We start from the raw sequence: 20,154 nt of genomic DNA on the forward strand, positions 1-20,154 counted from the left end.
GCGGTTCCTAGAGCGGTACCTGTGTGTCTCCTGGAACTCAGCCACAAGGACGTGGTTGGACCCGAAGGAAAGTCAGCTGGAATTGAGGACTGGCGTGCCTTCAGGACACTCTCCCCGGCTCCTGTCCATACTCCAGTCTTTCTTCTCTGGCAGCCGGCTTCGCCATTTTCCCAGCTCACATGGTTCACGGTGGTCAACCTCAAAAGCTCCCGAGTTTGCTCCCTCTCGGTCTGATTTCCAAAATCCCAAAGGAAGAGCCCAGCGTGCCTGGGTCGGTGCCCGTCCTCGGAACAAAAGTTGTGGTCACAGGCAGCCCGGTGGGGACATCTTAGCTGTGTAAAAACCACTTTCATAGCAGGTTTTTAAAAAGACATTTCTTTGTAAGAAACCAGTGGAAAACCGTTCAGAAAAGAGTAGAAGGCAAGGTGTCACTGGCTTCTGTTTTTTTCTTTTATTCCTCACTCAGCCAGTGACTTCCATGTCAGTATCTCCCTATGTCATGAGGCGCACGGATAGACTTTAGGAAATGAAAATTAGCCACCCCCTCCCCCCCCCACACACACACAGCAAATTAAGGGATATGGGCTTAACAACGTTATTTGTTTCAGTGTCTCTGGAGAAGGAACCAGAAAAGCCTTCTCTGGTTCCCAGGTGACATAAAGCTCCCTTTTCATGGCATCCCCATAATTGCCATTATAATTATTTGCTTAACCTCTTTCTCTTTTTCTCTCTCTCTCTCTCTCTCTTTCTTTCCTGAGACTGCAAAATTTATATAGACGGAACTCACAACAGCTTTATTTGCGGCTGGATTCTTTAGCGTCTAAAACAGCGCCTGGGCGGCGTATTAGGTGGTCAGTAAATACTGAATGAATGAAATGCACGAATGAATGATGCCAGTCTGTTTGCCTGACTGCCCACTCCCTGGATGAAGGCGTTACCCCAAGGCCTCCTGGTAGACCCACCAGTCCGGCGACCAATAATCCTAGGAACAGTGCTTTCATACCCTGACCCCGCCCTTTCTCTCTCTCGCTCTCTCCACCTTCTTAATTTCTTATCAGGGCGGAGTCCTTCTTCTTTTCCTCCCTTTCTTCTCCACTCCCACCACATACCAGTGGATTTTCTTGCCTTCCTCATGGATCACAGACGGTCTTCAGACCAGCGCTGTCTCCCCCGTCCGTGTTAGCATGAAATCGGTCCGCCTCAAACTGCAATGTTAGCACGTTACTCTGCTGTTCAAAACACGCCCATACCGCCTCTTTCTACGGGATGCCGTTCAAATACTTCATAGCATTTAAGGCCCTCTGTCCACGAATCCCCACCTCCCTTGCCAGTTCCATCTCTTACCAGCCCACGATAGGATCTCTTTTCTTAAAAAAAATTTTTTTTTAATGTTTATTCATTTTTTAAGAGAGGCAGAGCGCGAGAGAGAAAGGGAGACCCAGATCCGAAGCAGGCTCCAGGCTCTGAGCTGTCAGCACAGAGCCCCACGCGGGGCTCGAACTCACGAACCGTGAGATCGTGACCTGAGCTGAAGTCGGATGCTTAACCGACTGAGCCACCCAGGCGCCCCAAGGATCTCTTTTCTTGAGCAAGCCAGTATTCCGGGGGACGCTACAAAAACGGTGGGGCTCAATGCAAAATGACAGTGTGGTGCCCTTGGCTCAAAAATGATGAAAATGTCATATGGCCACAGCACTGTGTTAAACCAAGCACAAGGGCCTGCTGAGCGTGGGACTCTGGCAGCGTGGGTCATGTGCTCACGAAGCTGGCCTTGGTCAGGACGTGCTGTGTTTATCCTACATTCAAGTTTGTATGTGTGTTCTTTCCTTGGCCAGGAATGCCCTGTTGCAACCATTGTACCCACACAATTCTCCCTTGAAAATGTTAAGGGTCCGGTTCTTCCACCCCGGGTAGCCTTCTGTGAATATTTATTCTTGAATCACCTGTTGCCCAACGCTTTATTTATCTAACTCGAGTGTGTGTGTGTCTTCTCTTTGCCGACTAGATTATTCATGCCTTTAAATACTTTGTATCATCATCTACGGATGCTTCTGCAGATAGCAAGGAACCGTTACTAATTACCTTGTACATAACACTAAATTACTTTGTTTCATCCTTGTCTACAGATATTTCAGCCCATCGCAAGGAACTGTTAAATACACTTTGAGAGGCTAGCCTGGCAGATAGATGCATGAACGCGTAAATCCCCGGACTGGCCTGGTGATCCTGAAAATTTCTATAACTATTCTAGTTCACATTTCCCTCTACGGGGCCACTTTAGGACCCCCCACGTTTCTGACTTCTTAGAACCTGTACTCACTTGCTCCCCTTCCCTGCACTTTGAACATAATGCTAAGAACTTTTGAAGAAAGAAATACTGTGATCTCATGGGGGAAAGTCTAGAGGTTAAGAAAAAGCTCCAAGGTCTGAACTTGGAGATGTACAAAGACCCTGGTCAAAAACGGAGCCGAGTGTCATGAAATGTTGGCACCTCAAGGAGCCTCTGTGACCATCAGCTCACCTTTCTTGCTTTATTGAAGGAAGCAACTAAAGCTTGGAGGTGAAGTGTCTTGACCAAGGTCACGTAGTTATTTGGTGGGAGGACTGGGGCCCGGCCCCCTGAACTCTTATGTGACTTGCAGGGGACATCCCACTGATGTATCACAGCAGACAGAACTTGGAGTGACCTTCTAATCACCCCCCTTAGGTACTTGGCCTGTATGCAAAGCAGACGTTGAATACAGAGGCAGGTTGTTTTTTTAAAATACAGCTCATTGGGGTTTCCTGTGAAATTCTGGACTTTGGTTGTCTGTCATCCGATACACAAATCACTTAAAGGATTTACGGTTAGGCATGGGGCGTATCATACATGCAGAACATGAAAAACGTATAGAGCAGCGATCGTGGGGTCTGATAGAGGGATTGTTCCTGTGGTTACCAAGGGGGGCTGGTTGCTAGGCAGCGGACAGAAGATTCGAATCGTAGCCATTGTCAGAAGGTGCTATAGAGCAGCGACAACCCTCTGCCATCTGCTGATGTTAAAGGAGGCTTTCCTCCGCTGCTGTTGCTAAGGGATCTGGCCTTGGTCCTCGCCGGAATCGGAAGCTTTCCTGGGCTTTCCATCCCTCACTCCTTCCTTCCAAGTAGAATCACTCCATCCTAAGCAATATCTCTTAAAAGGTTTGAAACCCCCCCCCTTTTTTTTTAGATGGAACTCACAAAAATAAAAATTTAATTTGGAAAGGAGTTAGGGATGATCCAACCCAAGGATTTTTCAAACTCTGCTCCCCAGGGCTCTGACATTTTGTGACAGGCTCTCCTTTTATCGTCTGCCCCTGTGCTATTTTTTTTTTCCCCCTGCATGTAAGATGTCAGTTTTAAAAAATGGTTCTGGTGCTTTTTGGGGTTTTTTGCTTGTTTGTTTCTTAACATTTGAAAGCACCAAATTCGAATTTAGTCTGTCCTTCCCTTCACGGGTAAGGAGGCTGGAACCCCAAAAGAGGAATTCCTTGGGTTATTAGCTTTGAAGTAAGGTGTTAGAAGAAGGCTTTTAGGCTCACTCCGCAAAGTCCTGGGGAGTTGCTTTCACCTTCCCGCATCAGGGCAGAGCCATTCCTGGAGGGATGTGGCACCTCGGAAGAAAGAGAGCGCAAGGATTCTCTGGATGATGAATTATACGGTTGCAACAGTGAGCACACAGCTTTCACTCCCCATGCACCATTTTGGGGATAATTTTATAATTATTTCTCCCCTCCAAAACACTTGAGTTGCTAAATGTAAAGTAAACGTAAGTTATTTTAGGACTTTGACAAGTGTTTGAATACGAATTAATTCATGATTTGGAAAAAGACATCAACTACGACCGTGCTTGGAGGCTCGCAGAGGATATAGAGGCCGAGGGGAATTCGCTGAAGAACAAATGGAGGGTTAGGTAGGAACAGACGAACCGTCAGTGGGGTATAGGACAGAAAATCGATCAAATACGGATAATAGGATGGTCTTAAGAAGGCAGAGTAACCATGGCAGCGAGGGAGAAGTAACAGGCTAGGATGATGCTCTCCAATGATGATCTATCGAGATGGACCAAATAGAAGGTTAGCACGCAGGTCCCAGCAACTCCTTTGTGATTCTTTGGATGATACAGTTTCTTGGGTCCATGGAGTATTCTAGATGGGAGATCATAAACAAGATGGAACAATTGCTCAAGAGTTAAGAAGCACTAAGATATCTAGTATCGTTGTCTGGGGACAGTAATGTTGCCGGAAGCACTGGAAAGTCTCCTACACCCAGTGGAGGCAAAAGCAGCCATTTTCCACCTTGAGGGAAAAACAGGAGAATTCCCGGGTTTCCGCTGGACCCGCCAGTTTTTGCCAGTGGAGCCCAAGCGGCCGAGTGGGTGGGTAGTGACCCTATTTGCTAGAGGAGGGTACGTAGCTCGGTCCAGCCCCCAGTTTTCTGCTTCCACGGGATGGAAACCATTGAGCAAATAGATTCATTCTGAAATTCTTACGGCAAATCTTCCAATTGAAAACAAGTTTCATTTTGTTGCTTTTCTTTTTCTTTCTTTTACTTGCCTTTCTTGTTCATTCTTTCCTTCCCTCCTTCCTTCCCTCCCTCCCTCCTCCTTCCTTGCTTCTTTCCTCCCTCCTTCCCTCCCTCCCTCCCTCCCTCCTTCCTTCCTCCCTCCTTCCTTCCCTCACTCCCTCCTTCCTTCCCTCACTCCCTCCCTCCTTCCCTCCCTCCTTCCCTCCCTCCTTCCTTCCCTCCTTCCTTCCCTCCTTCCTTCCCTCCTTCCTTCCCTCCTTCATCCCTCCCTCTTCCTTCCTTCCTTCCTTCCTTCCTTCCTTCCCTCCTTCCCTCCCTCCCTCTCCTTCCTTCCTTCCCTCCCTTCCTCCTTCCTTCCCTCCCTTTTTCCTTTCCTCCCAACCTCCTTCCCTCCCTCTTCTTCCTTCCCTCCCTCCCTCCTTCCTTCCCTCCCTCCCTCCCTCCCTCCCTCCCTCCTTCCCTCCCTCCCTCCTTCCTTCCCTCCTCCTTCCTTCCCTCCTTCCCTCCCTCCTTCCTTCCCTCCTTCATTCCCTCCCTCTTCCTTCCTTCCTTCCTTCCTTCCTTCCTTCCTTCCCTCCCTCCTTCCCTCCCTCCTTCCTTCCCTCCCTCCTTCCTTCCCTCCCTCCTTCCTTCCCTCCTTCCCTCCCCCCTTCCTTCCCTCCTTCCTTCCCTCCGTTCCTTCTTCCTTACCTCCCTTTTTCCTTTCCTCCCAACCTCCTTCCCTCCCTCCTTCCTTCCCTCCCTCTGCTTCCTTTCCTCCCTCCCTTCCTCCCTCCTTCCTTCCTTCCCTCCCTCCTTCCTTCCCTCCCTCCTTCATTCCCTCCCTCCTTCCTTCCCTCCCTCCTTCCTTCCCTCCTTCCCTCCCTCCTTCCTTCCCTCCCTTCCTTCTTCCTTACCTCCCTTTTTCCTTTCCTCCCAACCTCCTTCCCTCCCTCCTTCCTTCCCTCCCTCTGCTTCCTTTCCTCCCTCCCTTCCTCCCTCCCTCCTTCCTTCCCTCCCTCCTTCCTTCCTCTCTCCTTCCTTCCCTCCTTCCCTCCCTCCTTCCCTCCTTCTCCTTCCCTCCCTCCCTCCTTTCTTACCTCCCTTTTTCCTTTCCTCCCAACCTCCTTCCCTCCCTCTCCTTCCTTCCCTCCCTCTGCTTCCTTTCCTCCCTCCTTCCCTCCCTCCTTCTTCCTTCCATCCCTCCATCCTCCCTCCCTCCCTCCCTCCCTCCAAATCACCTCCGTATTGAGCCTAGGGAGACAGATAGCTCATGAAATGACCCAAAGCATAGCCTTTTGTAAACCCAGAGTTTTTGCCACGATACTTGGCCCCTTATACCCCTCTTGCGGCAGAACCTGGCGGGCCGTGACTTAACACGTTTCTCACCTTCTAGTAAATACACGTGAATTAATAATCTTCACTAAAAGAGATAGTTACATACACACACGCACAAATATTCTTCTCACGATGAAAAAAATTAAACCTACTTTCCCACTATATTTCTTTTTTACTTCCTCTTTCTACCTTTCTTCCATCCTTGCCTTCTCTTCTTTTGTCTGCTTCTGTTGGTGCCTAAAACCCTCGGGACGTTCACAACCGATTCACCCCAGTTTCATTGGATTAAACGTCCTCAACCTGTTACGTGTAGGCATTTGCACGAATAGTGGTGCCATCTTAATTCGATACTTTGCCTCTGTTGCCAATGTGGGTAGAAGGTCCTTTCCACTTTGGGGCCCTTAAAAACCTTGTAACTGGCAACTCTTCTGAAGGCTTGGTTTGAGGAATCCAAACTAGGATTCCATAGCTGGGGGCTTCAGAGTATCCCAGATTAGACTCCTACGCCCCATAAAGTAGATATTTAAGCCTGATAAGCCCAGCCTGCCACCAGACAAAAGAAAATTTTGAGGTCAGAATATAAAAAAAAGAGTAGAAACAGATTCAAGGTTCTACAGGTATACGTTATATGGCAAACACAATATCTAAAATCCATTTGATAAAGAAATCATGTCAGAACAATTAGTTAACAATCTGATAATCAGAGCCTTTTTTAATTAAAAAAAATTACCATTTATTTATTACTGAGAGAGAGAGAGAGAGACAGAGAGCACGAGCAGGGGAGGGGGCAGAGAGAGAGGGAGACACAGAATCCGAAGCAGGCTCCAGGCTCTGAGCTGTCAGCACAGAGCCCGATGCAGGGCTCGAACTCATGAACTGCAAGATCATGACCTGAGTCGAAGTCTGACACTTAACTAACTGAGCCACCCAGGCGCCCCGAGCCTTTTCTTTTTTAAAAAAAAAAATTTAGGAGTTCAGAGCCTGGAGCCTGCTTTGGATTCTGTGTCTCCCTCTCTCTGTGCCCCTCCCCCACTCATGTTCTGTCTCCCTCTAAAATAAACATTAAAAAAAACCCTTTTTTTTTAAAATGTTTATTCCTTTTTTGAGAGAGGGTCGGGGAGGGGCAGAGATAGAGGAAAACAGACTCTGAAACAGACTCCAGGCTCCTAGCCATCAGCACAGAGCTCAATGCAGGGCTCAAACCCGTGAACCCTGAGATCATGACCTGAGCCAAAGTGGGACACTTAACTGACTGATTCACCCAGACGCCCCAATTAGAGCCTTTCCTAATACTGTATAGTAAAATGTGGTGCATTGCAAAGTCAAATGCAGAAATCAAAACCATAAAATAACATTTAAGCAAATCTATTATCTGGATATGGAGGTCTTTCTCTGTATACACCAAAGATAGAATTCGTCAGAGTTTTTAAAAGGATTGCATGTAGCAATGTTAAATGCCAAAATCATTACAAACAAAATTGACCAGCAAACTAAAACCGGGGGAAATTTACAACATAGATGACTATACTTAGCGTGTTTCAAATATAAATAGCTCTGTTAAGAAAAAAAAAAGAAAAAATTTGCCAAGAATGTTATCAGGCAATTCACATAAAAAAGATATTAATAGTCAACAAGTCTTTGAAAACATGTTTGGCGGATTAAGAAATACAATGAGAATCCCCTTATTATCGAATTAGCAAAGCTTTTTTCTTCTTTAATAACATCATCATCCATTGTTAATGGGGGTGTTGACCAAGAAGAAGAGGCTGTAAGCAAAAATGCTTATTTGGGGGGTCTTAGGAATTGTAGTCCCGGAGACACAGAGGGAACCAAACTCTGTGTGCTCCACATTGTGAGCAGGGAGCAGGCTTCTAAAGGCAGAAAACATAGTTACGTAACTTGTTTTGAAGGAATCAGGACCGGCGCTGACAGAGTTAAACTGACTCCCTGCTGCAGGGTTGGCTCTTCCACCAACAGATGCTGCATTATCTCAGTTCCAGTCCAAAGTCCTGTTGTAGGAGGTGGTGGCCGGGAAACTGACAAGTTGCAATTGACAGAAGTCAAAAGTCCCCGGTGTTCCAAAGGCTGAGCTAGGAGATGTGCACGAGCTTCCTTCCTCAGTGTCCTCCCCACCCTGTTCTGAAAGACTCTCTCAGCAGTGCTTACCGTAATTTGGAATTTTCTTTAACAAGGGTGTAGTGAAATGGGGGGCCGCCCGTTGTCCTACTGGCAATCCAAAAGAATATATCACTTCTGGGGAAAGCAAAACATTAAATGTGCAATAAAAGAGGGTTAAACAGCTACTGAAACACGATGAAATACAATGTCGCCGTTAAAAATGAGAATTTATACACACACACACACACACACACACACACACGAAGTAACCATATGTTATCAGTAAAAAAGCAAGGCACAAAACGGTGTAAAAACGGGGTCCCATTTTTGCACGTTATATTTGCTTGTTTTTCTTTCTCACACCTACTTTCTCCCCAGAATTTCCGGAAGACTTGTTAAAATAGATTTCCAATATATTCCCAGACCTGCTGAGCTAGAATCTTCTAGAAAGGAACCAAAGAATTGGTTGGGGTTTTTTCAGTCCCTAAGTGACTCTTGATATCAGGGAAATTGGGGAAATTGGGATCTAGCCTAATCTAATCTCCCCTTTTCATTTATATTGACACTGAGGTCTGGAGAGAGTCTGGGACCTGTCTAAAGTAACAACTAAATAGCAGAAAGAGATCTAGAATCGCATGTGCTGTATTTCAGGTGAACAATCCCTTCCTAGCACACCCGGCTTATTTGGACTAATATTCCCTAACTAAACTCCCATCGGCCTATTACTTCAGTCAGACAGGTAACAGAACTTGCCCTCAACTCCATTGTTTCTCATTCAGGAACCATCTCTCTTTGTTGATGGCAAATGGAAAGTTTTCTATTTCCACTGTTCCCTAGCAATATGACATTTTCAAACAGTAGCACAGAACTCTTTAAATAGAAAAGATCCATTTCTACTCTATCGTGACTCAGTAACAGCCACAGGATTCTTCTCAAACTTTCCTAAAAATGTCATCTTTGGGCTGGACTCAAGAGGAACATTTCAGCCAAGGAGGCACATTTTCCACTCTGTCAGGAATGAACGAACATCAGGGTTGGAAAGTGAAGTGTTTTGCAGTCCTCAGAAAAGCAATACTTCTCGCCAAAACCATAGCAACAACTCTGTGAGATGCCGTCAGAGCGTGGGGCCATTCAGGAGCTTCGTCCTAGTCAGAGACTCGGCTGGGACGGTCACCTGTGTCGGTTAGACTAGTCACCCAGCTGCCTGTTGGCTCGAGAAAGACAATGGTACCCTGCATGACTGTTGCTATAGAGATGCTGCGGGCAGTGCTGTTGAGCTGAAGGTCCCTCGTGTTGAGATACCTAGGTGACAGGTGGCATGAGGTGTGTGCCTTATGTCACAGCAGCCTCTCCTTCTTCCTTTGAAAGGAACCCCCCCCCCAGATGGGGAAATACATGAAAACACAAGAGAGAACATGGTTCCATCTGGAATTTGCACCCGTGAGTCCAAAGTCACGGGTCTGAAATGTGCTTCTCTCCCTTCATCACTTGATGGCCTTGGATGAGTTATTTGCACCCTCTGGGCCTTATGAGCCACAACATGGGATAATCATTTCTAGTCCTACAGGATTAGTGGGGGGGTTTGATGAGATGATGTCTATGAAAGCTTCTGTTCCAGACACTGGCCCTTTGCAGTCCATGCCAGCCAGGGAGAGAAAGGACTGCTCTGTGATGAGTTCATGACCCAGCTTCGTGGGTTCAGTCCTTTCTCTCTCTCCTGCTGTTCCCACCTCCCTCAATGGATGGTGGAACCCCTGTATCTTCAGTGCCCTCTTCGTGTGAGATTCCTACACATTCCTCCTTCCCAATTTGTGCCACCTCCCCGCAGAGCCTGGAGCCCTGGCGTGGCCAGTGTTTAAGGCAGCATGATTTCGTCAAGTTATACATTATCGTTCCCACCGCAGGCAGCTCCCTTTTCTCCTCAGATTCTGGAACCAGAACCACATGGATGGACTTTCTCCTGAAGCTACCATTATCAATGTAACCCAGAAAGGTATTGGACAGCCTTGTATAGTTCAGGAAGTGGTTAACTCATTACCTCCGTCTCAACAACCCCCTGCAGGTGGTTATTATGATTTACTGTTGATACTAATATTGCTGTATCCAGACGATGAGGGTAGGAATTGTAGACACAGTGACTTGTCTGAGGTCACACAGCACGGCAGAGTCAAGGTCGAGTCTCTGTTTTCTGTTCCATCTCCCTCGTCCCGTCATGCTGCCTCTCCCCTGCGCACCCAGGAGGGTCTGCCCTGCAGCCCTAGGTGTGTGGCAGGGGTAGCTGTCTATGGGATAAGAGAAATGTCCTAATGTCCATCCATCCTGATATTCCCTGCCTCTTCATCCTGAAACTCTCACAAGACCTGGTCCTTAATCTCCTGGGCACAAGCAAGTGACGTGTTCGTGGTGGATAAACATATTCTCCCATTCTTGAATCGGGTGCCCAGTCCCAGCTGTATGTATAGCCAACTGGTCCCGTGCTATCCTTGATCCAGAAGTTTCTATACATTCTTTAATCATCATTAAACAGGAGGGCTGTTTCTCTGGCTGGTGTTTACGTTTAATGACTACAGAATGTTAAAGGAATATACTCTCCTTTAGGGGAAGTAGGTGTTTGGGGGATTAGTGGAACTTGCTAGTCTGGTCCTGAAGTTTATTTGGGGGGGGGGGGGAACAGGCTAGGGTAGTCACAACATATTTATTTTTAAAGGATAATAGAGGGACGCCTGGGTGGCTCAGTTGGGGAAGCGTCCAACTTCAGCTCGGGTCATGGTCTCATGGTTTGTGAGTTCGAGCCCGGTGTCGGGCTCTGTGTTGACAGCTCAGAGCCTGGAGCCTGCTTTGGATTCTTTCTCTCTCTCTCCCTCTCCCTCTCTCCCTCTCCCTCTCCCTCTCCCTCTCCCTCTCCCTCTCCCTCTCCCTCTCCCTCTCCCTCTCCCTCTCTCTCCCTTACCTGCTTATGCTCTCTCTCTTGCTCTCTCTCAAAAATAAACATTTAAAAAATTTTTAATTAAAAAAAAAAGGATAATAGAAGATTCTTTGTATCAGACATGAATGTCTATCTTAAGAGTAGAGTAACTTAACTAGTGCAGTACTGGAGACAAGAATAGCCAGACAGATGAGGAAATCAGAATTGAGAGCCCAGGACTTCTGAGGAAAAGAAGCAACTTGAGTGCAAACTTATGGCACCCAATTGGATAAGGACCAAAAGAATGCAAAAAAAAAAAAAATGGGGTCGTGGAAGCTGCAAAAGATTGATACCCAAATGCCAGAACCGTAAGAAAACATACTGAGGTGCCGTGGAAAAGACAGCAAGAATTTACCTCACCCTTCAAAGATAACCATATGGCCTCAAAGGAAGTGGAAAACCCCATGAAAACCTGTAACCTGTAGGTGTTTAGAACCGAGAGGGGGGAGGGGAGGCTTGGGCCAAAAAGCAACCCTCTGCTTAAGAGTATTTTTAGCTACGGTGGATCAGTGGAGGTTTGCCAAGAGCTCTGGGGACACAAAAGGCTCCAGCCAGCTGAAAGCAGGGGTGGGGGGGGGGGACCTCGCAGGGAGACACATACAGGCAGTTCAGGAAGGAGGCCAGTGCTGACCAAGGACAGCTGTGCCCACAGGGGAAGCCCACTTCACCCAGCACAGGGTTCCTGCCCGAAGCATCGGGACTCCCCCACGTGCGGGGTGGGGAAGCAGCCACAAAAAGGGAGGGGGCCGTTCAGTACCCCCTCTGGCCTTTCTCTTTCAGCTCGAGCTGACCGCCAGGCCTCCGGCCTCAGTGGAGAGGAGGATTGCAACGTGATCAGAGCAGCCAAGGGCAGCGGGCAGTGGGCAAACAGCCACGATTCACTAGCGAGAAGAGAATCAGAACAACCTTTCAGGAGAGCTGTTTGCCTTCACGGACCACAAGCCTGCAAATTTGACATTTGCCCATACCCACTTTCGCTTTCAGGAGTGTATCGTAAAGTAATATTGGAAAAATAAATAATGGGAAGGAAGGAAGGTAGGAAGGAAGGAAGGAAGGAAGGAAGGAAGGAAGGAAGGAAAAAGGAAGGAAGGAAAAAGGGAAGGAAGAAAAAGAAGGGAAGGAAGGAAAAAGAAGGAAGGAAAAAGAAAGAAGGAAGGAAAAAGAAGGAAAAGGAAAGAAAGAAAGAGAAAGAAAGAAAAGAATAGAATGAATGAATATTGAGGATGTGGTCCAAAATTAACTACAAAGAACACCCACTGTTGTAAAATACTAGAAACAAACTAAATACCCAATTGCCTATAAGCGTTTGGTTTGATCACGTACAGAGTAACCAAAAAATGAAATGTGCAGTTATCAAAATAGTATCTTTTGAAGGGTATTAAATGATATGGGAATATCTGTGATGCAGTACTAATAAAAATCAGTTAGAGAAGGAAAATTTAGGAAAAAGGACCCCAAGGACGTGAATTAGACATGAATAATGGTTCTAGCTCAGGAATAGGTGTGTGTGTGTGTGTGTGTGTGTGTGTGTGTGTGTGTATATATATATATATATATTTCACCCCCCCCGGAAGCTTTTCTTTATTTTGCAGTGTGTCTACACTGAACACATATTGATTTTGCTTCCCAGTCTTTTCTCCCTTTGTAGAACATTCTAAGAACTGTTGAGTTCATCTCCTCACTTATGAAATCATCTTTAACTATGTTCATTCCAATATTCAGCCACCCATTTGACTTTATCTTTTTTCTTTATTAAGTTTATTTATTTTGAGAGAGTGGGGGAGGGACAGAGAGAGGGAGAGAGAGAGAAAATCCCAAGCAGGCTCCATGCTGTCAGCGCAGAGCCCAATGCAGGGCTTGATGTCTTGAACCTCGAGATCCTGACCTGATCAGATGCTTAACCAACTGAGCCACCCAGGTGCCCCCATTTGAGTTAATCTTAATGAACTCTATTCTTATTTGATTTTTGGTTTATTTTCGTGATTTAATTTTTTTATTGTAGAACGTATGCAGTATAAAATTTACTATCTTCGCCGTTTTTCAGTGCACAGTTCAGCGGCATTTGGAACATTTGCCTGTGATGCCACCATCACCACCACCCGTCTCCAGAACTCTTTCTTATCTTGCAAAACTGAAAAACTCCACACCTATTAAACACTAATTTCCAATTTCTTCCTCCCGCCCTCCCCCACCATCCCCTGGAAATCACCATTCTGTCTTTATGGATTTGACAACTCTAGGTACCTCCTACATTATTTGTCCTTGGGTGACTGGCTCAATGTCCTTGGGTGACTGGCTCAATGTCCTTGGGTGACTGGCTCAATGTCCTTGGGTGACCGGCTTAATGTCCTTGGGTGACTGGCTCAGCATAACATCCTCAAGTTTCATCCATGCTTCAGCATGTGCCAGAAGTTCCTCCCTTTTTAAGGCTGACTAATACTCTAGTGTATGTGTATACAACGCAATGTTTGTCTGCTCATCTGTTGATGGACACTTGGGTTACTCCCATCTCTTGGTTATCATGAAAAATGTTGCTATGAACATGAGTGTACAAGTTATCTCTTCAAGTTGCTGTTTTTACTTCTTTTGGATATATACTCTGAAGCAGGATTGCTGGATTGTAGGGTAATTCTATTTTTAATTTTCTGAGGAAATGCCATGCTGTTTTCCATAGGGGCTGCACCATTGCTGGATTGTATGGTAATTCTATTTTTAATTTTCTGAGGAAAGGCCATACTGTTTTCCATAGGGGCTGCAGCATTGTACATTCCTAAGAGCAGTGCGCATGTTTCCAATTTCTCCACAGTCTTGCCAACACTTGTTACTTTCTGTGTGTGTGTGTGTGTGTGTGTGTGTGTGTGTGTAGTTTTTTTTTTATCGTGGCCATCCTAACGGGTGTGAGATGGTGATTATTTTAAGTTTATTATTTTGAGAGAGAGAAAAAGAGAGCACATGAGCTGGGGAGGGACAGGGAGAGAGGGGGAGAGAGAGAATCCCAAGCAGGCTCCACACTGTCAGCGCAGAGCCTGACGCGGGGCTCGATCCCATGAACCGTGAGATCATGACCTAAGCCAAAATCAAGAGTCTGATGCTTAACAGACTGAGCCCAGGCACCCCTATTTTATTTTTAACTAATGAAAATTCTTTTGCCTATTGCTGAGAACGACCCGTTTTCATTTGTTCACATTGTCTCCTGGAGTATGTGCTCTTTTCTTATATGTTTAGAGTCTTCCTTTTGGGTGGAGACATTGCTCCCAGGTTAGGCGATTGTTGATCACACCCTCATGTTGTACCCTTGTAGAGACCTGTTAGACTATGTGATGCACAGGTGAGCACAGCCTGGAGAGAAGAGATATGTGCTGACACGTGTGCTTTGATCTGATATCAGGGATTAGGGGAGAGGCACAGGATGACCAGTAGCTGATTTCAGGGAGCAAAGGATAACTGACCCTCGTGGGTATTGCCAGCAATCCGGAGCTCACTCCTATGTCTCCCAAGATGCCTTATTTGCCACTCCTACCTGGAGACTGGCAGTCCCGTCCCATAACCAATTCCAATGTGGGGAGGGCCAATGTGGGGAAAAGTACAGGATATGTTAGAGACTGGCCTTGCCCTTTGGTACCCCTTCTAGCAGCCCTATTAGAGGGAGCCTACTACACCTTCCTGTTCCTGGGCAAAGAGGATTCTTGGCAAGACTTTCCATCACTGACATGAGTGTGTCTTACCATGTGCTTTTCCAGTCCAGTCCCGTATTCTGTTTATCTCCCATAGATTACTTACACTGTCAATCCACTGAGGTGTCCCCTGTCTTTTCTACTTTGCAGTCTTTTCTACTGCAGATAAAGATTTTTAAAGCTACCATTTCTGTTATTTATAACCATTCTGTTATAGGAATCAGGTGTGTGCCTGTTCTGTCATCTTGAGACAGAAAACATTTACTACTTTTGCTGCTAAAGAAGAGAGAGGGATAGGAAGTATAAATTCATATAAATTAGCATTTAGCACCTAGAAACAGATCATAGCTTATATTAGCACTTGAGTAAATGACAAAGGTGACATTACAAATCAGTGCACAAAGGAACGTTCTGTAATAAATTGCTGATGTACATAGTTTGCCAACTCTTTGGAGTAAATTAAAATCCTAGCCTGGCCTCAAATCCTGCATCCGATTCCATGTGTGGGGATCTCATAATCAAAGGCAAGGTGAGTAAATGCATTTGGTAGGTGTTGGGTTCAGGTAGAAACAGACTGAGCTGGAAGAGAAAGTTCGGGAGGGGAATAGTGCTGGTGGAGAAGATCTGAAACGCCAGAATCAGGAGCCACTGAAGATACTGCGCAGAATAATCCTATGAAAATAGAGTTTTCGGGAAATTAGTCTGGTAATGCATGTAAGGTGCACCGAAAGAAGAGACTCTACTAACCAGTAAAAAAAAAAAAAATTTGTTTTTACATCCCATAAAAAAAATATGGGATGATCTAGTCTAGATGGGAGTTGATGGTGCCTAACTTTTTTTTTTTTTAACGTCTATTTTATTTTTGAGACTGGGAGAGACAGAGCACGAGTAGGGGAGGGGCAGAGAGAGAGGGAGACACAGAATCTGAAACAGATCCAGGCTCTGAGCTGTCAGCACAGAGCCCGACACGGGGCTTGAACTCCCGGACCACGAGATCGTGACCCGAGCCAAAGTCGGACGCTCAACCGACTGAGCCACCCAGGCACCCCGATGGTGCCTAACTTTTGGAAGTCCCAGAGACGTCCTAAAATCTGATAGAAGTCACAGGCCGCTCCACAAAAATATGCATAGACACACACATTGCATGCAGGTTCAGGAAATTAACAAGGCCCCTGGGGGAAGAAGGTTATCCGAAAAGGTTGGTGCTCAGAGAAGGCAAAATAAAGTAGGAATAAAAAAAAAGGAATAAAAAGATTGCGTATTCGGGAAAAACTCAAAACATTGAGTTTATTTCACCCCCTAGGAGGTTATGGCTTTGAGGGGTGTAACTATGCGTCCCATTCACCATTATGCCAACAACAAGCAACGCCTCTCACACAACCACATAGTTATTGACACATTGGAGGAACATAATGAATAATGCCTTTGATCTTGTAAATGTGGAAATCTGCAAATGATTAACCAAAAAGCAAGAAGTATGGAAATGAGTTATGGAAATAGCACAGTGATTTCTCCATATTAGATACCCAAAACTAACGGTGTCCCAAATTAATTAAGCCCTTTACTGGCTCCCTTTAACGTTACTCTTTATCGATTTGTGATGTAATTTTTAGTCCTATTTTCTTCTTCTTTTTAATGTTTATTTATTTATTTTGAGAAAGAGAGCACGAGAGGGACAGAGCGGGAGAATCCCAATCAGGCTCTGCACTGTCCTTGTGGAGCCCGAAACAGGGCTCAAACCCACTAACCGCGACATCATGACCTGAACAGAAACCAAGAGTCGAACGCTCAACCGACTGAGCTACCCAGGTGCCCCTATTCCTGTTTTCTTTTTATCTTTCCTTTCCTCTGGTAATGTATCCCTCTTTTTTTTAGGAATTCTGATAAAAAGGTTTTTGTGGCTACTTATTTGAAGACAATACCCCAAGTCAGCCTTGACTCCTTAGCCTTTCTCCAGCCCCATATTTCAATGGCCTGTCAGGCACATTATTTAAAATTTACCAGGACTCCTAAAATTCAGATTGTATAAAATGAAACTAATCATTTTCCAGACTTCTTTGTCAACCTAACATAATTTATGCATGCTCTCAAAACCGTAGATTTTCACATTTCTGGGCTAGTGGGGCTTAAATTTTGGATGCCTTGGCCCCCTTTGGGAACCTGGCAAGTGCTATGGACCCACTCCCAGGAAAAAATAAATACGTGCAAACGTAGTTACTGGTAACATCAGGGAATTCTTGAATTTCCAACAGCATATCTAAACATCCCAGACTAACAAGCCCCTTGAGAGGCAGTAATACACATTTCTCTCCTCCCTTCCATCGCTAGATTTTTCCAGTTCTTTCTGTTCAATTTTTTTTTTCATTTTTTTCTCTCATTTCCATTTCTACTGTCTTCATCTGGCTCAATCTATAATGTCTAGAGCACCCAAACAGCCTTCAAAATGGCTGATTCTAACAACAGAAGACCTCTGTCAACGTTTTCCATTTGCTGAATTAAGATCTGTGGGTTGAAGTATAAGTGAGCACTCTTATCTTACTCTGATGTTATATGTAGAAGGTGAAAGTTATTTGATGGAGAACTTGGAAAACAACTGTTTGCGATCACAACATCTTGATTAAATTTACCAGTCAAACCATCTGGGCCTGGGATTTTGTAAGGGGATAAGTTCTTAATAATCAATGCAATTTAGTTACACAACACTATTCAGATTTATGTTTCTTCTTGTATTTTGATAAGTTGTAGCTTTCAAGAAGTTGTTCCATTTTAAAAGGTTGTCAGGGCGCCTGGGTGGCTCAATCGGTTAAGCGTCCGACTTCAGCCCAGGTCACGATCTCATGGTCAATGAGTTCCAGCCCAGTGGGGCTCTGTGCTGACAGCTCAGAGCCTGGAGCCTGTTTTGGATTCTGTGTCTCCCTCTCTCTCTGCCCCTCGCCTGCTTGTGCTCTGTCTCTCTCTGTCTCTCAAAAAATGAATAAACATTTAAAAAATGTTTTTTAAGTTGTCAAATATATTGGCACAAAAATTATTTTTTCAGAATTTTTTTTAAGTTTATTTATTTTGAGAGAGTGCGTGCAAGTAGGGGAGGGAAAGAAACAGAGGGAGAGAGAGAGAATCCCAAGCAGGCTCTGCACTGTCAGCACAGATCCCAATATGGGGCTCAAACTCAGGAACCTTGAGATCATGACCTGAGCCAAAGTCAGATGCTTAGCCAACTGAGCCACCCAGGTGACCCCCCTAAATTTTTTTAATGTTTATTGATTTTTGAGAGACCATGAGCAGGGGAAGGGCAGAGAGAGAGAGGGGGACAGAGGATCCAAAGCAGACTCCGAGCTGTCAGCACAGAGCCCGATGTGGGGCTCGAACTCACGAACTGTGAGATAATGACCCGAGCTGAAGTCGGACGCTCAACCGACTAAGCCACCCAGGTGCCCCATCACAAAATCGTTAATGATATTCTTCTATTTTCCTTTTTAATCCTTTAGTATCCTTTTAGGTCTGTAGTTATAACCCATCTTTTTTATTCCTGATATTGGTAAAATTTATTCTTTCTCTCTTTTTTACGGATGAATCTAGCTAGGGGTTTTTCCAATTTCGTTGGTCTTTGCAAAGAATCAACTTTTGGCTTAGTTGATTTTCTATGTTCTTGTCTGATTTCTATTTTGCTGCTCTAATACTTCCTTCCTTTCAATTACCTTGAACGTTCTTTTCGCTTATTAGGTAGTATCTTACTTAGGTCATTTATCTTAAATCTTCCTTCTTGTCTAACATAACCACTTAAAACTCTTAAATTTCCCTCGAAGCACTGTGTTAGCTGTATCCCATAAATTGCATATTGTATACGTATCATCATTCAATTGAAAGTGTTTCAGGGCACCCGGGTGGCTCAGTCGGTTGAGCGTCTGACTTCAGCTCAGGTCACGATCTCACGGTCCGTGAGTTCAAGCCCCGCGTCAGGCTCTGGGCTGATGGCTCAGAGCCTGGAGCCTGCTTCCGATTCTGTGTCTCCCTCTCTCTCTGCCCCTCCTCCGTTCATGCTCTGTCTCTCTCTGTCTCAAAAATAAATAAACATTAAAAAAAAATTTTTTTTTAATAAAAAAAATGTTTCTAATTTCCCTTGTGATTTCTTCTTTGATCTATGAATTACTTAGAAGTATACTGCCAAATATTTTCCTAAGTAGCATATTGCTTCTTGATTTCTGACTAATTCCAATGAGATCAGAGAACATACTGTATATGAGTTTAATCTTTTAAAAAAGTTTATTGAGACTTGTTTTGTGGCCTAGTCTACCTTGGTGAATGTACCATGTGAACCTTAAAAGAATGTTAAATTTAGGGGCACCTGGGTGGCTCAGTGGGTTAAGCGACTGACTGTTGGTTTTGGCTCAGGTCGCGATCTTGTGGTTCATGGGTTCTAGCCCCGCATCGGACTCCACGCTGACAGTGCAGAGCCTGCTTGTAATCTCTCTCTCCCTCTCTCTCCGTCCCTCACTCAAAATAAATAAATAAATAAATAAATAAATATTAAGTTATTGAACACCGTGCTCTATACCAATTAAGTCAAGATGATTGATAATTGTTCAAATCCCAATGTCATCAGTGATTTTTTTAAAATCTATTCTATAAAATGTTGAGAGGGGGACCCTAAAATATCCTACTATGATTTTGAAATTGTCTATTTATCCCTCTAATAATGTCAGTTTTTACTTCATTTGAGGCTTTTATTAGATGCCTATCCATTTTTTTTAATGTTTTTTTTTTTTTTTTTTTTGAGAGAGAGAGAGACAGAGTGTGAGTTGGGGAGGGGCCGAGAGAGAGGGAGACACAGAATCTGAAGCAGGCTCCAGGCTCTGAGCTGTCTGCACAGAGCCCGACGCGGGGTCGAACTCACGAACCGTGAGATCCTGACCTGAGCTGAAGTCAGACACTTAACCGACTGAGCCACTCAGGTGCCCCTGATGCCTATCCATTTATAGTGGCTAGGTCTTCTGATGAATTGTCCCTTTTATGATTATAAAATGTCCCTTCTTTATCTCTGATAATACTCCTTGACTGGAAGTCTTTTTTATCTGATATTGATATAGCCTGTGTATCATTTTTTTTAAATGTCTATTTATTTTGAGAGAGAGAGAGAGAGAGTGCACATACAAGTGGGAGAGGGGCGGAGAGAGAGGGAGGAGAGAATCCCAAGCAGGCTCTATGCTGCCAGCGCAGAGCCCAACGTGGGGCTCAGTCCCACTAACCATGAGATCAAGACATGAGCCAAAATCAGGAGTCAGATGTTTGACCCACTGAGCCACCCAGGCACCCCTAACCTGTCTGGCTTTCTTTTTTTTTAATTGTTTTAACATTTATTATTATTGAGAGACAGCATGAGCATGGGAAGGGCAGAGAGAAGAAGAGACCCAGAATCTGAAGCAGGCTTCAGGCTCTGAGCTGTCAGCACAGAGCCTGATGCGGGGCTCGAACTCACAAACCACGATCCCGATGCAGGGCTCTAACTCACAAACTGTGAGATCATGACCTGAGCCAAAG

At 45.1% G+C, this 20,154-nt stretch overlaps 1 protein-coding gene across 2 annotated transcripts in view; it reads left to right on the top strand.

The window, feature by feature from the left end:
* MYOCD (myocardin) overlaps positions 1-20,154 on the top strand; it is a 110,077-nt gene that overhangs the window by 20,783 nt on the left and 69,140 nt on the right. The gene's annotated exons all lie outside the window — the stretch shown is intronic.

Source organism: Prionailurus viverrinus, chromosome E1, assembly GCF_022837055.1.
Source record: "Prionailurus viverrinus isolate Anna chromosome E1, UM_Priviv_1.0, whole genome shotgun sequence".
NCBI lineage: Eukaryota > Metazoa > Chordata > Mammalia > Carnivora > Felidae > Prionailurus > Prionailurus viverrinus.